Source organism: Megascapheus bottae, chromosome 20 (genome assembly GCF_031878675.1).
Source record: "Megascapheus bottae isolate mThoBot1 chromosome 20, mThoBot2.hap1, whole genome shotgun sequence".
In the NCBI taxonomy this organism is placed as follows: Eukaryota; Metazoa; Chordata; class Mammalia; order Rodentia; family Geomyidae; genus Megascapheus; species Megascapheus bottae.
Genome location: NC_143528.1, coordinates 5,619,622 through 5,642,760, shown reverse-complemented (window position 1 = coordinate 5,642,760; position 23,139 = coordinate 5,619,622). Strand labels below are relative to the sequence as shown.

General features: G+C 39.4%; 1 protein-coding gene and 1 long non-coding RNA gene across 2 annotated transcripts in view; one reads left to right on the top strand and one right to left on the bottom strand.

Moving 5' to 3' along the window:
* Kcnu1 (potassium calcium-activated channel subfamily U member 1) overlaps positions 1-23,139 on the top strand; it is a 123,283-nt gene that overhangs the window by 69,573 nt on the left and 30,571 nt on the right. The gene's annotated exons all lie outside the window — the stretch shown is intronic.
* LOC150049120 (uncharacterized) overlaps positions 22,536-23,139 on the bottom strand; it is a 57,789-nt gene continuing 57,185 nt past the window's right edge. The window contains exon 7 of the long non-coding RNA XR_016539019.1: positions 22,536-22,740. This is a non-coding gene — a long non-coding RNA (uncharacterized LOC150049120). The remainder of the gene's footprint in view (positions 22,741-23,139) is intronic.

Genomic DNA, 23,139 nt, shown 5'->3' with positions numbered 1-23,139 from the left:
CTTTCCCACTATCATTTAGAATTTACTAATTGTGGCAATAAGGCCAAATAATATTTGAGGCTAGGATAATCCCCTAAATAACTGAATAACTAAATAAATCTTTCTTGCCAAGAGAGGGTTAAGTAAACACATGTTAACAAATACTCCTCCCATTTCATATTCTCTGCATGTCCTCAAGCCTGTTTTGCTGATGATTACTAAGCAAATACAAGGCCAGTGAAACTTCAAGGTATCTAGGTAGCCTCACTAGGTAGCAGCTGTCTTCAGCACATGTGCTACTATCAGGACAATAAAATAGTGTTCATTGTACCTCCACCCCTACCAATTAGGTAGGCTGTAAATATTGGAATTGCTTGGTAAACATGCTGAAGATTGTGCTGACTTGATAATATAAGTGAAAATGTAATTCGATTTATAACACTTTTTTCCCCAGCCATAATTTACAACAACAGCAGAATAAAAAAAAAAACCTCTTACAACCTGCTGAAATATCATTATTAAAATGCACATGAAAAGTCAATTATGCCAGAGGGAGGTATTTAAGAGAACTGAGTTTTCATACGTTGGGATTATGCCGTGGGGATTACATATTTCTTATTTATTTTTTCCGGAGATCTTTGTTACTACCAAATGAAAAGGAACAGATATTTTACTTATTTCACTCTGAAATATGGCCGCAGATAGTGCTAAGAAGTAAACTAAATAACCTGGCTCCCTGGAAACCTACTTTGTCCTCCAAGCCCCAGGAAAAGCCGAGTTGTCACCATTCATTCTTATTTACAAGCCAGTCTCTCTTTTAAGCAATAGTCATATTCCTTAAAACACATAGAAATCAAACATATATATATATATATTTTTTTCCTAAACACATTTCTGTTTTATTCTCTGTAGGAGTAGGTTATTATGTGAAACTCTGGCAGCTGGCAGTGGGGCGGGGCCAGCAAGTCCTGAGGCAAAAGATAAGTAATCACAGAGTTTCCTTTTAATACCCCAGGCTCTTTCGTCTTGTAGGATCTCAGAACAGAATTCAACCTTCAGATAAGGGCAGGACCAACTAGCCCAACACACAGGTGGCTAGGGGCACTTGTGCTGCTTGAAGTCTTAGGGCTACATTTCTTGGAGACCTTGTCCTGTGCATGGTGAAGTTTTCTTCCAGATGTGACTGTTCACGTTCCAGTTCCCACCTTAACCCAGCCAGGTAACTGGGCCTTGACTTTCTTCCTAATGAAGGCAGATATTATTGTATTTAATCTGTGTTTCAAGTACCCTTGAGGTCTGAGGTCTGAGGATGGCAGATCAAACCCATCAAAGGCTGGCATACAAATCTGAGAAACTCTTATCTTCAGTTAAACATCAAAAAGCTAGAAGTAGAACTGTGACTCAAGTGATAGAACATCAGCCTACTGCAAAGCAACAGCACCTCAGCCCCCGAGTTGAAGCCTCAGTACCAACATATAATAAATAAATAATTTATAAGTATGAGGAATCTATTTTCTGTTTCAAAACTCTCCTAATGTTCAGTTTAGAAAATAAAATTTTAATACACTTTTTAAAGAGTGACTAGTGAATATAATACATATAAATTCCTCTTAGGGAGTAATTTTGGTGCTTCACTATATATAGATATAGATATAGATATGTCAGCACATACATATAGATGCACATATATGTGGAAGTTCTATAAGATCCAGAAATGAGAAGTGCTAAAGTTAGCAGACTTTGTTTCAAAGGAGTGTCTTATTTCAGTGGCATGCCCTTCTGCTCACAAGCAATGCAAATGGTCTTCCAGCACAATAACATCCGGTTTTTATTTATTTGTGAAATACCATCAGTATGATGAATATGAAGATATCCATATAAATATATTAATCATGTTTGTATATTAATGTATTTCTTCATAATTAATGATACTTTACTTATAATGATATTATAAGTAAAGAGCACAGTGGAGTTTCTAAATAATGAACCAGGGATGTAGCTCAATAGTGGAGTGCTTGCATGGCGTAAGTAAAGATCTAGATACTAGCACAAAAAGACAGACAGACAGACAGACAGACAGACAGACAGACAGACAGAAAGAAAGAAAGAAAGAAAGAAAGAAAGAAAGAAAGAAAGAAAGAAAGAAAGAAAGAAAAAAGTAAAGAGGGCCAGGAGTTTGGCCTAGTGGTAGAATGCTTACCTAGTATGCACAAAGTCCAGGATTTGATTCCTTGGTATCACATACATAGAAAAAGCTGGAAGTAGTATTGTGGCTCAAGTGGTTACAGCGCTAGCCTTGAGAAAGCCCAAAGGCAGTATTTAGGCTCAGTTCAAGCCACAGGACTGGCAAAAGGAAAGAAAGAAAGAAAAAGGGAAAATCTGATTTACACAAAAAGGACTTCAGAAGACATTTTCTTATAGATTAGCCTGACATGCTTCAACTGAAGCATTGTTTGACTTTATACGCAAATAAATCTGGTGCTTGGTTTCTAAGCAAATCAGAATATTCTATGATATTTCTACAACTCTCTAGTTTCCATATTACCCACTCCCCCAGCCTAGGTTGCCAGAGTATGGGCAATTTGTTTTCTTTTCTCTTACTTGAATTCTGTGTTAATCCTTTTGTACCCTGTTTTATGGACCACCACTGGAAATCATTTTTAAGAGGATGAGAGATGGCTCAGAGATAAAAGTTGGGAAGAGAGAGAGGCATAGGTAGATAGCCAGCCAGAGTGGCTAGAGACCTATTTCCTCCAGCTCAGCTGTTCTTCCTAAATGTTTCCAAAAATACTACCATCATATTTCAATATATAAGCCCTTCGGAGACACTTCATGTTCAAATCATAACACTATCCCAAAATAATGGATTTCCATTCTCATCCATTAAGCCACCAGTACATGGTCTAAGGTAGGCAAAAGTTAAGTAAATATTGAACTTTAGTAATGTCTCTGATCCCTCCAGTAAGATTTTATCTGACTTCCTTACAGCAAACCTGTAAAGATTTGGTCCACTACATTTTTAAACAAAAATAAGAACCATTTTGAATGACTTTTTAGTTTACCTGCTCGTGTGTGTGTGTGTGTGTGTGTGTGTGTGTGTGTGTGTGTGTGTTTTAATATCCTACTTAGGAAGACTCTAAGCCTTTAGGGATGGAAACAGAAAGTGGATTGCCTTAAAAACATGTTTAAAATAAATTATATAAAGAGATCCCGTCTGTCCATCTTTGTGGGCTATCTCTGGTTTTAGCACATGAATTAGAAACTCTAATGTGTTTCTTTCTCATAGCCTTCTTTCCAAAGGTCTTCCCCAGTCTCCCTCACCACCACCCACACTTCCTTTCTTTCTGGAAGGACTGGCAAGCAAGTAAAGGAATGCTTCCTGGGGAAGACCTCTCTCTTCACCAAATGCTCTCTGCTTCCCCTCCACATCTATGGTGCTGCCACCCATTCTCTGCCTCCGTTCCTTTTGTCCTTCTCTTCCTTTTCTCACTCTGTTGTAGCCACTGAGTCTGGTCACAGTATTTAGCAAGCCAAGAAGTAATAAAGGTATAGAGAAGTAATGGAATCCTAATTCCCAGGAAGGCAATGTATGCACGTTGATAGACATAGAGAAACTTCAGAAACAGAAGCCTTCTTCAAACTACCAGCTGACTAATCCCATAATTTCTTTGGCTGTCTTATTTGAGAATAAAAACATAGAAGGTAGATGTGGATCAATGAAGTAGTGAGGTTGGAGGAAAGTAAGAACAGAAGAGAAGAAATAGACAATTAGGAAGAGTAACCGAAATGTAGAACAATTTCTCTGTCTCAAATTAGGAGATAAAATGATAAAAATTAATGGCCCGATGAAGTGGCTCAAAGCTGTAATTCTAGCGATGTAGGAAGCAGAGATTCCGTGATGGCAGTTGAAGGGTAGCCCAGATGTGAACTCTGGAGTCCATTTCAGTCAATGGCTGGGTACAATGTTACACAGCTGTAATGTCTTACAACACAGGGAAGAAGTAGGAGGATCCCAGCCCAGTATGGCCTGGGCAGAAAATGGCCAATGAACCAGGGCTAGCATTATGGCCCAAGTGAAAGACAACCTGCCTAGAAAGTTTGGGGCCCTGAGATCAACCCTAGCACCATACAGATAGAAACAAGTTTTAAAAAATTGTCATTTTCCTCAATTATCTGATTCCCATCAAATATACTCAGAGATATACTTCAAGACAGGTGGAAAACAAAGGGCAAAACAAAACGATTGAAATATAGTGGACCAAAAAGATCTATTACTCTTTATCAACTGGGCTAGAGTCTGAGTAAGGTTAAATCAGGTGAGGAAACTACAAGAGAAGATTTGTTCCCAAATTTGATCAATCTGAACATTTTCCTTATCTCATTCCTAAGAGTCTCTTCAATCTCTTAACCCCTTTCATCCAATCCTATATTTAGTTCAAGTGATGTAACAACATTGAGAGTTTGAAAGTAATACATCCTTTCAGAGGGTTTTCAGTGCCTTTAGTAATGAGATCAAAATCCTTCAGCACAACTTTTGGCATATAGTATGGGTCTCTCAGAAATTTTCAGAGTACATTACATTCTCTCACTTCTCCACTTAACCTTTATCTTTTTATTTCTATCTGGAAACTATGTATACACTTAGAATATCCCCCCCCCCTTCACTAGCCTAGCCTAGTAAATTCTTCCTAAAGAATGCAAAGAATCCAAAACTCAACTCTAAAACCTCTGCATTATTAACTTACAAAAACTCTTGTATTTTAGTAATGTCAGAAAAATATCCAGCTTCCCATTATAATGAACAAACTCCTGGATGTCTCTTGAACTCTTTGCTTTTTCCCTTTTATTTTCTTCCTGCTGATCCTGGGGCTTGAATTCAGGGTCTGGGTGCTATCCTTGAACATTTTCACACAAAATTAACACTCTAAACTCCCAAGCCACAGCTCCACTTTTGAGTTTTTGATGGTTAATTGGAGACAAGGGTCTCATAGACTTCACAGCCCAGACTGGCTTCAAATCCTAATTCTCAGACCTCAGCCTCCTAAATAGCAAGGATTACAGGCATTAGTCACAGGTGCTTAGCTTCCAGTTTCCTTTTATAAAGTGGATTTAGTGATTAAAATGTAAAAACAAGATGAGGGGCGCGGGGTGGGGGGGGAGGGAAATGGGGACCAAGACATGAGAAAGGGTATCAATGTTTGTGAAGTAATACACCTTCTATCTGGTGAATATAATGTAACCCTTCTATTACTTATAATAAAAATATACGAAAGAAAAAAATGTAAAAAATTAATTGCAAGTAAGAGAAACTCTTCTCAAATAAACACAAAACTTTCAAATGATTATAGGTTAGGAAAACTACAAGGAGAAATTGTCCAGATGAGGCTTAAAACCACTAATTAGCAGCTCTGCTGTCACATACACACACATACACACCTGCCACTGGGTCACATGCATGCCAGCATTGGCCTTGCCTTTGCACAAAGGCTTTCTTTGCCTCTGTGCCAGAGGAGATAACTACAAAGATGTGAAGTTATAGCTCATTCTCAGAAGCTCGATCTTAGCATCACACTTTATTACAGAAATAGGTGTTTGATTGGCTCAGGAGTGAGTCAGAGTTTACTGACTTGCTCAGTCACCTCCAGGAAGTAGAGTTATTGAAAATACACCTGACTACAAAGTAGGTAGCGCAGGCCTAGGCATGTTAGACAACCCTACGGATTTCCTCCAAACAAACACAAAAATCATAATCAAATATTAAAATGTCCACTGGGATGCTAGTGCTCATGCCTGAAATCCTAGCTAACTAAAAATCAAAAGCCAGAAGTGGAGCTATGGCTCAAAGTGGTAGAGCACTAGCCTTGAGCATACAACCTCAGGGATAGCACCCAGGCTTGGAGGTCTAGCCCCAGGAATGGCAGTAAAAAACTGATTGTGGGGAATGTATTCCTAAGTAGATACCTCAAGTCCTTTCCACAGCATACACAGTACCATACTGAAAGCTTTTAGTGAGCTCATAATACAGCTGACCTAGCCTCAAAGAACATGTATTTGATATGCAAGAAAAATGATCCATCAATGAATGATGCAATAAACAATCCATGCAAGGATGTATTTCCTTCTAAAATCTAGTGAGTTCCTTTACTGTGCCTTGTATTGGCCTGGATTCATTCATTAGGAAGCTGTGTATTATGCTAGAGACTGGAAAATGAGTGAAATGAACAAGGAAGGCTGCCTGAAGGAGGATGATCTAGCACTGCATTTGAAAGGCCAAATATGTCAACAGATGTTACACCATGATCATCAACCCTGAAACAAGCCATCAACAGCAAGTGAGGCACACCTGATTGAAGGGAAAGTCAGATCGGTTTTACTGTGGATGACATTTTCTTAGGGACTGCTATATTCTTAGGATTTTACCCAAGTCTTCTAGAAGGTCCAGCTAGAGTGGGCACTGTAAAAGCTGATTTATGGCTGGGGTATCTCTTCCATTTTAATAAGGCTGGGAAACTTAGATGTTATTCAGTGTCTCTGCCAATCAAGTACCTGTGTAAAAGCAAGACAAACATAACAATAAATGCTAAGCACTTCAGTGTTCAGCGTCTCTGGCAGGATGCACTGCAGGCTTTATGAATGCGTGAGAGTGAATATACAGAGCTTTGGGAAAAGGTCATTGGTATTTTTGGAGCAATAAATCAAGTATGGAAAGATTTGCATTTTGGCTGTATCACAGGCAGGACTGGATTAGAAGGAGAGAATACTTTGAAGTAATATTTCTCTGCTGACTTGTTTTATTAGCTTCCTTTAAACATGTTACATTATTGCTTATAGAATTTCATTTACTCGGATTGGCAGCTTGATAAATATGTCTATTGGCGGTGATTTGGATTGCTCTGGGCATTAATATTATTAAAACCTGTCACAAGGAAATGTCTGAAAGATGACTTACTGTAAAGATTGCAGCATGAAATAAATCATCCAGTGGTATTTGTTACCATTTATGGCCTCTTGGAGCTGAGTCAATCCCTTTTTATGTTGCATTATTTTTCAAGTTTTTATAGCTTTACATTATATATTGCTGTCAGGAATGAACAGATGGGGTGAATAATTCCCCCACTCTCTCCAGTCATTCGTATGAAGGACAAGTGCAAAACTGTGAGTTCTCAAGCAAAACTCAGAGCGAGAACAGGGTGGAGAAGTTACTGAGGAGGAAAGGGATCCCTCTTTTGTCAGATTCTCCCAGCCAATTTCACCAGCTGGTCGGAATTCCTGACTGGCAGTTACCCTGTTTGGGTTTCAAGCAAGAGATGAGGCGGCTGTATTTGGATCTAGTGAGCCAACAAATGCAGTTTTGAGTGTGTGTGTGTGTGTGTGTGTGTGTGTGTGTGTGTGTGTTGCTTCTGAACAAGCTTGCTTCCCCATCACATTTTCTCCAGCATTTTCTTTTCCAAGAGGCTAAGAAATTTGAAAGCATATAGTTTCCCATAAGTAAGAGCAAGAAGAAAGATACACAGCATTTAGTATCCTTTGAGTGAATGACAAATATGCCAACATCCTTGTGGGGTGAGAGACAGAGGGAATGGAAGGCAATAGGAATTCATAACTCAAGATGTGTGATCCATGGGCAGAGCAGGAAGGGAGCCCCGTGGAGGCTCTTAGCAGCTTGCAGGAAGGCAGAACCAGAGCAGGTCATGGTCTTACACACAATGAGCTGCAGTATGAGCAGGGAGGCTTAAGCTATACAGCTGTTTGATTGTTTCAGCAGAGTTCTGAACTCTTCAACCACAGTTGAGAGTGGAGATCTAAGCCACTAAAGCATCAGCCAACTTTTTCAGAGAAAAGGGGAAGCACGTGGGAATTACATTCATCCCCCACCCCCTACCCTGGCCCATTGCAATATTCATGCGAAGAATGCTATAAATTACCAGCACTTTGTAGAGGAACAGATGACAGACAAGTATGAGTGTTAGCAATCTACATTCACTGTTTACTGTCTTAGAAATGAGTCACTTCATTTTTCATCATTATAAAGTATATTGGGTGCCTCTTGGCATCATTGTGAAATGCCACAGTCTCCCACTCTCCACAATCTCCCCTTTCGGTGCCCCTTCCCTACATATACCTAAAATTTAGCATATCCTACATTTGCTTAAGTTGAGTATTAGATACGCCATGGTGGCGTATCACTGTAATCCCACTGATTCAAGAGGCTGATATCTGAGGATCACAGGTTAAAGCCAGCTTGGGCAGGAAAGACAATCAGACTCTTATCTCCAGGAAACTACCAAAAAAATGCCAGAAGTGAAGCTGTAATTTCCTTAGCCTTGAGCAAAAGAAGCTCAAGGACGGCACCCAGACCCTGATTTCAAGCCCCGGGACTACACACACACACACACACACACACACACACACACACACACACACACACACACACACACAAATGAGTATTTGAACACTGTTCCAAATAGAGTTTTGCCTTTTCTCCTACAAATCTGTGCATATTTATAAATTTATCTATCCAGGAACTATCTTCTCACCTTCACCTCCCTTAATGTTGGCCCCTCTCCAGCATCTCTGGAAATCAATGATATAAAAGGTGTGGTTTATAGACACCATCTGTGCTTCAGTACCTCTCTCCCACCACTCCTTATCTCTCAGTCACTGTCCTGACTCCTTTGTCCCAATAGTTTCGCTTCTTCTTTCACGTCATTTCTCTAGAAGAGCTGTCCATCTCTCCAGATTGTCTATGAAACTGACACGTTTGTGACAATACTGTTGATATAAAGAACGTCAATGTCTGCAAGCCATACCTCAGTTGAGCTCCTAAATACTGCTGCATCCTGGGCAGAATTCACAATTTGCTGCCTTCCCTCTTCAAGCTCACTGTCCAGTGGCACAAAGAGTTTTCTCTCTTGAACACAGTGGGAATATATAGAAGTTGAATTTCAGGTAGCAGCTAAATTGATAAGGTAGTCAGTTATTTACATGTGCAGACCTCAAATTTCTGTATTCTAACAAGAAGTACCTCACCAACTCTTTTTTTAAATTGTTGGGGTGATGTACAGAGGGGTTACTGTTATATTCCTCAGGCAGTGAATACATTACTTCTTGAACATTGTTACCCCTTCTGGTGTTTTTCTCCCACTTTCCCTCCCCCATCCTCTCCCAATCATCTTGTTTTCCCCTTACCTTCCCTTTTTCAAATAAACAAATGTATATACAAAATACCAGGTACCACATTCTGATACAGTAACAACATAAGAGAAATCATAAGTGGAAAAGAAAAGAAATAGCTTCACGTAGTACATTAAGAACAATCACAAACAAAAACCTCTTGTTTCCTTATCCTTCCCCAGCTCTTTATTGTCACTCCATAGAAAAAGTCTCAGATTCTGTAAAATCCTCCTGTCTATCTCCTTCTCCCCCTCCTCTCTTTCACTCTCTTCCACTTTCCCTGTCTCTCATTTTCTGATAAATTTTTATTTGTTTTTGCTTCCCTAGATTGTGATTGGTCAAGCTAAACAACCAATCATCTTCCTTTCTGAGCAATTAGTGTAGCCCTGTCTCCAGTGTTCCCTCACCCAGGCTAGGCTAAAAAGCTCTGATGATCATCAACATCTCCATCTGATTGCAGCTTATCACAGTTAAAGAAGAGAAGCTTAAAACCTGGCTTTGTACTTTAACCAGCTGTCACACATCTCCTCCAGACTAAATCTACTTTTGGAAAAATTAGAGAGGCAGTGAGATATGATCATCTAAAGCACTTTTGAGCTTAATGTTATTGCTTCCTTCTGTTTAGCTTGGAAGTCCCAAGACAACCACATTACAACTGATTGCTCCTTGTGGTACTTTGCCTTTTGTGGAAACAAAACAAAAACCCTACCGCTTATAATCATGTAATGCCCTGCTATGCCCAGTCCTAAGATAATACCTCAGTTGGAGCTTGTAAATCCTCCTCCTCAATTTAGCTCTTAGTTACAGTTACCATGAGCTCACTGAAACAAATCATTCTTTTATCTTAAAAGTAGGTGTGTGTGTGTGTGTGTGTGTGTGTGTGTGTGTGTATGCGCATGCATGCATGCGTGAGTGTGTGTGTGTGTGTGTGTGTGTGTGTACCCACACACAGGCACACATGCATGTGTGAGGGATGTGCAATGAAGAAGAAATGAATGTTTGACCCATAACGACCTGACATCATAAACTCTCATAGCAATGTCTAATTACTGCTACCTGCCTCTTTATTATTAATCCCACAATTCTAGCACATAAAATAACTTAATCATTTTTGGAATTTGCATGACTAATGGAATGAATTCTGATAGAATACGGATAAGTTTCATAATTAGATTTTGCTGGGAACTTGTGCAAACCAGTCTATTTATAATTTGGTCAGCTCTTGGTTCTTAATGAGAACACCAAGAAGAGCTGGAAGCCTCTGGCTGTGTTCACTTCGTATTTTAATTACCCGCAGTAATTCTGACAATTACGCACATGTCATAAATCACATCATAATGACCCACAAAGAAAGTGTATTTAATTACTGAAAGGGGAGTTCGCCAGTTAAACAGGTAGATGGGGAAGTGTCAAGATGTGAGCAACATTTGAAAACAGAGTCATCTGATCTTGTGTCAGAGCAGAACCGATCTCTTAAAACCCTATCAACAAAAAAGACCACTGTCAAACTTCCAGCTCTAGTATCAACATGTAAAGGGCTTTGACAAGATCACAGTTCTGTCCTTAAGACAAAAGGAAACTGAACCAATTGAAAATTAAATACTTTACTAGGTCCATCAGGGAGTAAAGGTTGCAGGACTTGAATTGACTTTACTTTCAACCTGAACTCTGCAGTCACAGCTGAGATCTCCTTACAGAGAGAGAAGGAGCCAAGAAAGCTATAAATCGAATGGCCAGGGGCTACTTGTCTGGCAATTTTGGTGAATTATTGGAGGTTGAGTGTGGACTAGGTGAAAGATGAAATGGGAGACTTCTGGGCTGCCCTTATAGAAGCTTCTCGTCCCCATACTTCAGAGGGTCTTCTCTTTAGGAACCCAACCTGGTTTCCAAGTCGGGGGTGGGAGAGATCCAAGAAAAATCTTAGAAGCTCTGTCCTGGGTTGGAGAAGGACAACCATTGTGAATTAAATGCAGAGGATTTGGCACTTGCAGTATCCTGCTCTCTAAGGAAGCTGACTTCGCAGAGTTTTACTTTAACTGATCATTGAAGCCTCTTACTTTAGCCCCCTGGCCTTTTAGTTTCTCCTAAGAGCTTGGAGGAAGGCACCTGGGAAACACAGTTAAGCTATACTTTGCAGATCAACAGCCTTAACACAGAGGGTCGATAAAATCCCGAGAATTCATCCTGAGGATCCATGATCTTCCCCTTTCCCACATACTGCCAGCACCATAGTAGGGTTCTACTATAGCAAGAAAAAATAGTGATTGACGGAGCTCTGGACCTACACTGTTACAAGAAGAAACACTTAAGGAAACAATATAACAATGCATTCCACAAAAAACAATGGAGACTCTGGAAGCTACAGCTACTGCCAACTCTTCCTGGCAGTGGAGACTCTTTTACCTCAGGGATGTTGTCAGAGATGAGAAGGAAGAATTGGAACTACTCTCATGCACTACCAGTACACCTCATGAACCAGGATACTGATTGTAAGATTTTTTAAAAAATGTTATTATAAAGATGATGTATAGAAGGGTTAAAGTTACATGTCAGGTAAAGAGAACAGCCCCTTGTTTTGATAATGCCACCTCTTCCATCACTCTCTCCCAGTTATTCCCTTTTGTCCTCACCCATAGTTGTATAATTCATTTTTCAACTGAGGGTCTCGTGAGTGCCACAGCTGCATTTGTCACCCTTTGTCCTTCCATTTCTGTAGCCACTCCCTCTTTACCCTTCCCAAGACAGACAAACTAGACAAAAAGACAAAACAAAAACAGCAACAAAGAAATACCTCATTTCTTGTAGTTCACACACGTACTATTTTCTCTGATCAGATGCACATAGGCAGTGGGCCTTCGTGTCCTTCTAAGAGTATCCTCCTGTGGTCACACTGTGTGAATTCCTGGTGTCCAAGAAACAGGACACTCTTTATTTCAGGGTATTTTCAGCACAATTCCTAAATGTTTTTAAAAAGATATTCTAACCGCTTGTAAGAGAAAAGATACAGGGGAAACACTTAAATATTCCATTAAAACCAAAGAAGGCTAGAGAGAAAGGGTGTATGGAAGAGACAAAGAACAAGAACAATGAATGAGATGCCATTTACAAATATGGAAGACACAGATCCACGGTATCAATAATCATTTCCAATGTGAATGCTGTAAGTACAAGAACTAAAAGATATCATCAGACCAGATAGAGAGGCAGGACTGCCTTATACACTGTCTACAGAAGGTCATGTTTAATGTGAAGATTCGGAGAGATTAAAAATCTAATTATGGAAAAATGCTAAGCCATGCTAACACTAATTGAAAATGAAGCTTGAGTAGCTATATTAATTTTAGCCAAAGACATTTTGACAAAGACTTTTCATAGATCAAGAAGGGAATTGTATAATGATAATCAGGGCAATTCTCTAAAAACACAACCACCTTAGACTTGTATATCTATAAAACATGTCTGTAATCCTAGCTACTCAGGAGGCTGAGCTCTAAAACTCACGGTTTAGGGCCAGCCTTAGCAGACAAATCCAAGAGATTTTTATCTTCAAATAATCAGCAAAATAAGTAAGTAAATAAATAAATATTGCTGGAGTTAGAAGTCAGAGTCAAATAATAGATCACCAGCTATGAGTGAAAAAGCCAGAGGAAAATGACTGGCCTTTTGTTTCTATATCCTGGAGGTCCTTTCATTTAGGGTCATACTATATGGCTTTATGTATCTAGGTTTTGCTCTGAGTGATTGTTGTTCTTCATGTACTATGTTATCTCTCATCTCTTTTGCTGTCCCTTGGTTATCTCATATTATTAGAGTATTTTACCTTATTATCTGATATATTGTATATATTTTATTTGGTTATTTGAAATAGGACAGGGAAGGGGGAAAACAAGATGAGGGGTGGGGGTGGGGAGAGGGAAATGGGGATCAAGACAAGAGAAAGGGTAGCAATGTTTGTGAAGTAATGCTCCCTCTATCTGGTGAATATAATGTAACCCTTCTATTAATTACAATAAAAATACATGAAAAAAACTTTAAAGGAAATAAAACAAAGAGAATTAAAAAAAAGAGAATGACTGACCTTAAGTTCAAGCCTCAGTACCAAAATAGTAAAAAATAAAATGAATAATAATAATAAAAGTTATGAAATGACCTCCAGGATATAGGAACAAGAGCCATATAATGTGTGATTGTTGTTCTTAATGTACTATGTTATTTCTCATCTCTTTTGTTGTTGCTTGGTTATCTCATATTGTTACAGTATCCTACCTTGTTATCTGATATATTGTATATATGTTTATTTGTTTATTTGAAATAGAATAGGGAAGGGGAAAACATGATGAGAGGGGATCAGGGGAGGGAAATGGGGACAAAAACATGAGAAAGAGTATCAACATTTGTGAAGTAACGTGCCTTATCTGCCGAATATAATGTTACCCTTCTATTAATTGAAATAAAATATATGAAAAATTATTATAAGTAACAAAAATAAAAATAAACAAAAACAGTATTAATGGTAGAGAATTCATAACCTTTTTGTTTATATTTGACCAAGCTAACAGAAAATAAATACTCCATTAATCTGAAGAACTTTATCAGTGTGATGTAACATTGACATCTGTAGGATACTCTATCTTATAATAATACCACTATAGAGAATTTTTCTCACACATAAAAAAGGGCAAAGTGTACTTGTATAAAAAGATAAACATTATTATTTTCATAAATTTAGATGTAAACAATTCTAGAAATATAATAGATGTGTCTGTGGGTGAATGTGTTGGTTATAATTTAACTTCTAGATGATTCATTTGTATCAATAACTATATGCTCTTATAGTATATAATATACCATTTATAGTTGATTTACAGAAAGGAACTTGGCTTTACAAGAGAATAAAAATATTATGCTGTTTTCCCCCTTCCTGTAGATATTAGGTTTTTGTGAAATGTTTCACATGATGCCAATATTTACTTTTTAAAGTGTACATCCCTGTGATTTGTCAGGCCTCACAAGTTGCACAACCATCATAACCAACTTTAGGACAAGTTCATTGCACTTAAAGAAAACTTCACTGCTAAAAGCAATCATTTTTCTCTTACCCTTCCTCATATCCCCAGGCAGTGAGCAATCCCCCGTATGGCCTAACTTTATGAATATTACCTGTATTTTAAGACGAATGTACCGTATCTGCAGTTTTCAGAGGAAAACATCTTAAAGATATCTGCTAATAGTCTCCAACTATTATTATTAATTTGACTATTGTTTTTAGTGTGTTTGATTTTTGCTTTACATGTTTTGAGTCTTATTTATTTGGGGTACATACATTTCCAATTTTCATGTCATCCCAAAAGCCTCAATATAGATTTCACAATATAGATTTTATCTGTAGTAAGTTTTTTTCTTATATTCTATCTTGCTTGTTATTAGTGCTTATACTTCAGCCATCATTTGGTTGCTAATTGCACAGTATTTTTTTGATTTTTGACTACTAGTTTGTGATTTCAATCTAAACATTTATATACCAGATATATGTTTTATGACTATTATTATATATTTATTACTGATGGTAATTTTTACTTAAGGTAATTATGGAAAACGGAAGATTTAGATTTGCCATTCTTTTTCTATATCTCTTAAGAGTCTCTTTTTTTTTTAGCTAGTCCTGGGCTTGAGCTCAGGGCCTGAGCACTGTCCTTGGACATTCTCAAGGATAAAACTCTACCATTTGAGCCTCAGCACCACTTCCAGCTTTTTTCTATGTATGTGGTACTGAAGAATCAAACCCAGGTCTTTGTGCATGCCAGGCAAGCACTCTACAACTAGGCTAAACTCCTGGCCCTTAAGAGTCTCTTTTATAGATCCATTATAACCTTTTTTAATTATTAGGTGTATATTTTCTGTTATGCTATTTTAATTCTTTTGTCAAATTTTTAGATTCTTTGATGTTTTAACATTTTTGCCCTAAGTATTAAATTAACACCTTATTTTATAATCACACAATTCACCTTACATTTCAGTACTTTTTAATAGTACATACTACTTTGTGCATACTAATAGCACTATTTATGTACCTAGCTATTGTCATATAAAGTATACCTTTAAAATAAAGTAACTTCATAAAACATTGGTTTATAACTCCATTCCAAACTGATATATAATCTCCTTCTAACCTGAATCAAAAAATTAACCACATCAAGTACCTGAGGCTAAGATTTCAAGATCTCAGTTCAAAGATAGGTTGGGCAGGAAACTCCATGATAGTCTTATCTCTGATTAACGACCAAAAAGCTTGAAATAGATCTGTGACTCAAGTGGTACAATGGTAGTCTTGAGGAAAAGAGCTCAGGGACTGAGTTCATCGCAGGCCCTGAGTTCAATACCCAGTACCGCAAATAAAAGAAGTAGAAAAAAAAAACTCTACTAATTCTAAGAAGGCAAATATTTATGTTTGTGTTATGATCTATTTATATCTTACTTCATTCATTCAGCTTTCAATTCATTCTATTCTACAAAAGGGTTATTTTTCCTAAAAATTTTGATAGTGCACCAATTTTTGGTCTTCATTTGACCAGGAGGCTAGGGAAAAGGGGAAAGCATGCTTCTCTGATGGATGGATGGCTAGTGGTGGCTGATGTCCATGCGTTGAGACATAGGGAGAAAATTTCAAGACAAAACCTTACTTATCAACACGCATAAAGGTTCCATAGCACAACCACTCAGATTAGACATAAGAAGAAATTTTATTGCTAAACCGTATGTGTGTGTGTGTGTGTGTGTGTGTGTGAGAGAGAGAGAGAGAGAGAGAGAGAGAGAGAGAGAGAGAGAGTAGTAACTACTTTGTAAAATCATTTCCATTTATTTTTACCCTCTCCATCTGCTGCAACAAGTAAACAACATTGGAAAGGTGATACATGGCTTCCAAAATTCCCCTCTAGAGTTTTTAAGATGAGAAATAAAGCATCCAGGTGGTTTCATGATATGACAGGCCTCAGTTTCCACTTTAAGAAATTCAGATATGAAGCTGGGCATGGCGCCACACCTTTGATTCTAGACATAGAAAGCTGGGGTAGGAGAACTAAGAGAACTAGTGAGACTGTCATAAAAATTGAACCAAATTAAAACAAAAAGAAAGAAGGAAAGAGGGGGGAGGGAAGAAGGAAGGAAAGAAGGAAGGAAGGTAGGAAGGAAGGAAGGAAGCAAGGAAGGAAGGAAGGTTAGGAGGGAGGCAGGAAAAAAAGAAAGAAAAGAAGACAGGCAGGCAGGCCATCTATAAATCACAAATAAGGAAAGCCAAAGGCCTAATAACAAACTTCTGAAATTTCACTTCAAATTAAAAGTGAAGAAAGCCGATCAACACTGTACTTCTTCCATCCCCCATTTTGCACTCTTTCAGCTTTAACTTAAAGAACGAAAACCTAAGGGACATGGAAGGAGGAATTCCCTCCCAACTTTATGAAGGCCATCTCAACCTGTGGCTCCTCTTTCATCTCCCACCCCAAAACCCTTTTGCCCCAAATACCAGTCCAACTTAAATCACATATCCTTGTTAGAAAACACTAACCACAACCTTCCCCCTCCCCCACCAGAGACTCCCTCATTCCAACTTTTCGCCTTTAATCAAGGCATGAGAGTAACACACAATGCAGAAGGAGGACTCCGTCATGAGGGAGGCCAAACGGCCTTCACCCCATTACCCTTATTGCTCGTTGACAGGTCCTGGTGCTAAGTAAAGTGCTGGAGCACGGAGAATGTTTGTGCCCCACAGGTCCCCCTCCAGTGATAGCTTCCAGATGTGAGGAAATCTTAACAATCTGTGGCCCTCAACACATCATTAGGTCCTTCCAGTGTTTCCAAATTTCCCTAATCGCCATCAAAGCATGTTTTCTTTCATTCAACCTTCAATCACAGGGATTCTGGAGAAAGTAGCTGACGTGGATAACAAGAGGACCACACAAATGTACTTACTAGTTCTAGGAAAACTTATTCATCATGTTTATGTACCCTGGATTTAACTGTAATTTTTCCTGAAGAGTTTGTGCCTTTCAGTGGGCTAAATCTAAGCCTCAATAACAAAGACCCATACATCACACATACACACGTATACGTGTGTGTGTGTGTGTGTGTGTGTGTGTGTGTGTGTGTGTGTATGAGCACATACTTGCTGGTGGCCATGATTTCCTCTCTTAAATTCTTTTGAGAATTATTATTTGGTAATTTTTCTTTTTCTTTTTTTTGCCAGTCCTAGGCTTTAGCTCAGGGCCTGGGCAATGTCCTTGGACTTTCTCAAGGCTAGCACACTACCACTTGAGCCACAACACCATTTCTGGCTTTTTTCTATGTATGTGGTACTGACCAATCAAACCTGGGTCTTTGTGCATGCTAGACAAGTACTTTACCACTAGGCCAAACTCCCAGCCCATAATTTTTCACTGCAACATTCATACCTTACTGTACCAGGTAAGCCCTTAGGTCATGATCTCTAACCTGAGCTCATTCCCATAAAATTTTGGAACTTTTTTTTTGTCTTGTCAGTTATAGGGCTTTGTCGGGGTTTTTAGTCCTTGGTCCCTCCCGACCTGCAGAAGGGATAGAGAGAACATGCCCTAATCAGGACGAGCTGAGAAAGAAGAGCGCCCACACCCAGCCCTCCCTCACCGGAGGACAATCAGATGCATCAGGGAGACCCGTCAAGGCAGGAACTCGTTTATTGAGGAAGTCCATTCAGCTAATGTAGGGTGCAGGAGCCTATCAGCACAAAGGTGGGCAGGGGGTGGGGAGGTCCACGTGTTTACTCTTACTATAGTTCTCAGCAGAGAATGGTAAAGGAATAACACATTCATCCCCAGTGGTAATCAAGTCTCAGCAGAAAGTGATTCACAATACCGACAATATAGCTCAAAGTTCATAGGCATGTTGTCATACAACAGCTCATTTCTTTGTGTGGTTATCTTACTCAGTGATGCAGATTCATGAGCCAGCCTGATCCTTACTCAGCTCCCAACAGAGGGCTTGAACTCTGGGCATGGATGTTGTCCCTGAGCTCTTCAGCTCAAGGCTAGTGCTCTACCACTTGAGCCACAGTATCACTTCTGGTTTTATGGTGGTTAATTGGAGATAAGAGTCTCATGGACTTTAATGCCCGTGATGAGTTTGAACAGCGATTCTCAGATCTCAGCCTCCTGAGTAACTGAATTACAGGCTTGAGCCACCATGTCCAATTTGGGAATTATTTTAATTCAATGAAAATCAAGATATTTCATGTTCCTAGCCTCCAGATTCCTCATTCACACACATAAACAAACAGGAAATCTTTTCTCTGTGGTTTGCATATATCTCAGTGATACATCAGGGAAGTAAAACGGTCAGAGCGATAACTTCATTGTTCAGTTTCCCTTCACTGAACAAAGAAAATTCTTTGTCCTAAAACTATTCCACATAGAAAAGTGGGGAATATTTTTCACCCAGCTCAACCTGTATGTTTACTCTGTCATATGATATTTAGAAAGGGTTAGAGAGCATGGTAAAGTGCACCTAAAAATACAACCTCATGCTGACAAGATTGTCTGAGGAAATGGATCTTGAGAGATGTGAGACGTGCCTTAAGTCCCAGGTTCTTTGGCCCAGGGCACAGGCTCTGGCCTTTATTAAAGGTTCCTGCTGTGCCGGGTCATGTCTTGTTTGTCCTTACTTTGTAGCAAATCCCAAATGGAATATCCATAAAGTATAAAGAGATTGGGGAGAGTGAGGAAAAGGGAAATTGTCTTTTAATCTTTCTTCTCGATCTTCTGTCTGGTAACAATTTAAGTTCTGAGATAACTCTGTGTGTATTTTTTTTTTAAAAAAAATGCTCTGCAGAAAAGCTGTCAGGATTTACTTCTTAGAAATAAAGCAAACTGGACAGGGATGCTCCAGCGCAAGCACAAAGACTGGGCTTGAGAGGAACATCATCAGCCTTCTTGCCCCCCTCACCTGGGCTGAGGCGACTCCAACCTTTCTAGGCTCTTCTAAGAGAGAGGTTTGAGAAAGGTTTTTGTGGAGATTTTAAGTCATCAACATTGAGATCCAAGGCTATGGGACTATCTGAACAGCAACATTTAAAGACAAACAACACTCTAGTCACAGCTGATTGGCTATACCTTCACATGTACTTTGTACACTGATATGCTTTCTTATTGCTAGCAACGGCCCACAGAATTATCTATCCTATATTTCTCCCTTTCTCTCTCTCTCTGTCTCTGTCTTTGTCTCTGTCTCTGTTTCTCTGTCTCTGTCTCTGTCTCTGTCTCTCTGTCTCTCTGTCTCTCTCTGTCTCTCTCTCTGTCTCTCTCTCTGTCTCTCTCTCTGTCTCTCTCTCTGTCTCTCTCTCTCTCTCTCTCTCTCTCTCTCTCTCTCTCTCTCTCTCTCTCTCCCTCCCTCCCTCCCTCCCTCCCTCTCTCTCCCTCTTTCTTTTTACTGGGGATTGAATTTACTTGCCAGGCAGGTGCTCTACCACTTGAGTCATGCATCTACTCCTATACTGTGTTGTTGTTAGGGGTTTTTTTGGTGCGTTTCCTGGGAATCAACTCAGGACCTGGGCATTGTCCCTGAACTTCTAGTATTCTACCATTTGAGACGCTGCTCCCCTTCCACCCTTTTGATGTTAAATGGAGATCAGATTCTCATGGACTTTCTTTCCTTCTAGGAAAGGCTTCAGACCATGTCGCTCATATCTTAGCTTTCTGAGTAGTTAGATACCTGGATTGTGTTGGAAGTAGAGTTTTATCTGCTCCTGCTGGACTGGATTGCAGTCCTCCACTTGTGTGTCCCTGTGTCTCTGGGGATCACACTTACATGACACTCTACCATCCACAAGGGCTGGGGACCACCATACTTAGCCATTGGTGAGTAGGAGTCTCACAGACTTTTTATGTGCAAGCTAGCTCTGAACCCCAATCTCACAATCTCTATCTCCCAAGTAGTCAGAATTATAGGCTTGAGCCACTGTGCCCAGATCATTTCATTTTTAAAACACTATCTACAGATATAGATTTTTAAATCATACCAACACTCTTTACTGTTCTAAAATCTGTAATTTCTCAGGAACTATATAAAGATGTTGCATGTGCAAATGATCAGGAGACAACCAAGAGAAGAGAGGACAGAGGAGTTTGGGAGAGAGATCCTACAAAACCCAGGATCAAGTGGCAAATACTGATTATACACCCTGCCCTTATTCCCAATTTTGTGCCAGTCTTGGGACTTGAATGCCTGGACATTGTCCTTGGGCTTCCTCAAGTGTAGCGCTCCATCCCTTTCAGCTACAGCACACTTAAGGCTGTGTGTGTGTGTGTGTGTGTGTGTGTGTGTGTGTGTGTGTGTGTGTTACCAAGGAATCGAACCCAGGGTTTTGTGCATTCTATCCCTTGGTGGATACTCTTGTCACTAAGCCATACTCATGGTCTCTTCTCTTTCCCAAATGTTAAGTGGTTTTTTTCCTACAATATAAATGGTAGTAGTTATAACTGACAATAAATATTTCCTAGTCTAGTATATATTGAACAGCCTTGTTGCTTCATACTAAGCCATTACTGGCAATATAGCTATAGGCTTTAAAATTGAAAATTCTCAGCACCATCAAAGCCTCCCAGCAACTTACAACTTTGCTGTACTTTTGGTGGGAACTTAGGCATTAATTTCAGGAGACATTTGCAATGAATTTTCCAACAATTAAACCACAAACTTCAGTAAAGCTCTTGGAGATACATCCTGTCCCTCCTTCCAAATCCTGAGCCAGGGAACTTGTGGTCACTACACTAAGACTTTATAAAACATTTTCAAAAAGCAACTTAAGACATAAACAGAACACTATATCATTCGGTCTTCAGGCCAGGAATATCTCTTTTAAGTACATACAAGTTGGCTATGGAATTTTAAGGAGATTTCAAGTGAAGTAGTCATAAGCTGGGACTTTTAACACTAGTGCCAATAGGGCCTGTGAAAAAGAGAAAGAAATTGGAGGACATTGGGAAGTTTCTGTTAGGTTCTGTGAACAGCAAAAAAAAAATCATCCATCTTCAGATCATCTTTAAGAATAATATTAAATCATGGTTCTAAACTGGAAGGAATAATGATGGCAGATTTACACTTTTGGAGTCCATGCTGCCTGATGTGGCCACAAAATCAGATCTATTTTCTTAGTAGAGGTTTACCTACAGGGGTTCTATTCTGTCTCATTAGTCTGTACGGTCCATATCTTTCATGGAATAGAATTCCCACCAGGTAAGTTGTCAGAAATATAGGGAAATTAAAATCTACTGAAAAGATTCAAAAAATCAGAGAAAAAAAGATTCCTCTTTTCTTAGCTGGGACACATTTGATCACCTGCTCACAAGATACTGGCTTCATACACATCATAGCAGTCTGAAAAAAAAATAATCTTCAGGAAAGAAAGTCATGCATCATCTATGGACCACACTGCACATGGGCAGACAATCAAGCTGCAAGATCTGTCATCACCCTGCACACTTCAGTTTCAAGTTTCCAAGATGGCTTAAGAAGAGACCTAAGGACATTTCAAGACCCAGTGCCTGGAATTATTCCAGGCAGACGCAGCACATTAATGACAACCATTAAGAAACACATCTGTGCCCAGGAATCCAACCAGAACGTCATCTCAAGCATCTTCTGCTGAGAGCTATTACAGATAACTCCCATTATGATTTTGTTAAGCCTAGCCACCACCACCCCACCCCCAACATCCCTAATGGAAGTAACTTCTACCTGTAATCAGGATGTGACTTTTTTTTTCTCTCTCTCTGTCTCTCTGCCTCTGGCCCTCACTTCCTTCAGTGGTACTGATAGGTTTGAATTCAGCTTCATACTGGCTAGGCAGGTATTCAACCATTGAGCCTCACCTCTTACCTTTTTTGGACTGGCTAGTTTTAGACAGGATCTTCTTGCCCAGGTGCATGCCTAGATTTTGGTCTGCCTGTTTTAGTTTTCTGCTCCATCATCTTGGCTTGAATGATAGGTGTGTAAGACAACACCCAAATTCTTTCCAGTGAGGTGGAGTCTTTCCAGCTTTTCTTTCCAGACTGACCTGGAACCATAATCTTTCCAATCTCAGCCTCCCATGTAGCCACTACTCAATTAGCTCTTGGTTAAGAAGGACCTTGAATGGATGCCCAGTTACCCTTGAACTAAAGTCTTCCCTTTCTAAGCCTCTTAACCTCAGTGGCTCACATCAATGAGCCACTGAGGTTTCACTGTGGCTTTTCTTTTTTGACTTGCATGGTACCCCATGGCCCTATTTTCCTCCAGTTGCCTTCATATTCTATTCCTTGTTCCCAAGATCAAAGACAGCTTGTGCTGAGCATTTTTCTAGATGATTTATTGGTCTTTGGGGGAAGGTACATCTCTACAAGGATTGTGCCATTTGCAAAGCATATGGCATAAAGTAGCTTTCGTTGAGGATGGTGAGCTAACTTGAGTTAGGTTTTGCTTTGGCAAGAACACCAGATGGAGGCCTTTATGATGAAGTGGGTCTCCTCCAGCTTTTTCTTTTATGCAGGTCTCCAACAGGTGTTTCCTCTAAGGCAGATCTGTTTTCTATAATATCAGAATGAAGAAAGATGTTGTCTATGACAGCTTGTATACATAGATCATGGTTTCATTATGATAGAAAAGTATATAGTGATTGATATGCTATTATTCCAAGACAAGTAAAAATGTACTTGGGAGAAGATCATCTTCCATTTGCAAAAAGGGCATTTAATCACTGGACAAGGACTCTTCATTCATCATGGGGGCGAGGATGGTGGAGAAAAAAAAACAGTTTTGTAGTCATATAAGTCTGTGAGACACTAGATTAGATGATGCTTTTATATGTATGCTGGTATCAAAGCTTAGACTCTGGGTCTTGAGCTTTCCTTGGCTTTGTCCATCACAGTTGGCCTAGGGCCTCTTTTCTGTATCAAGAACATAGGCATGCCTTAGAATTTGAGCCAA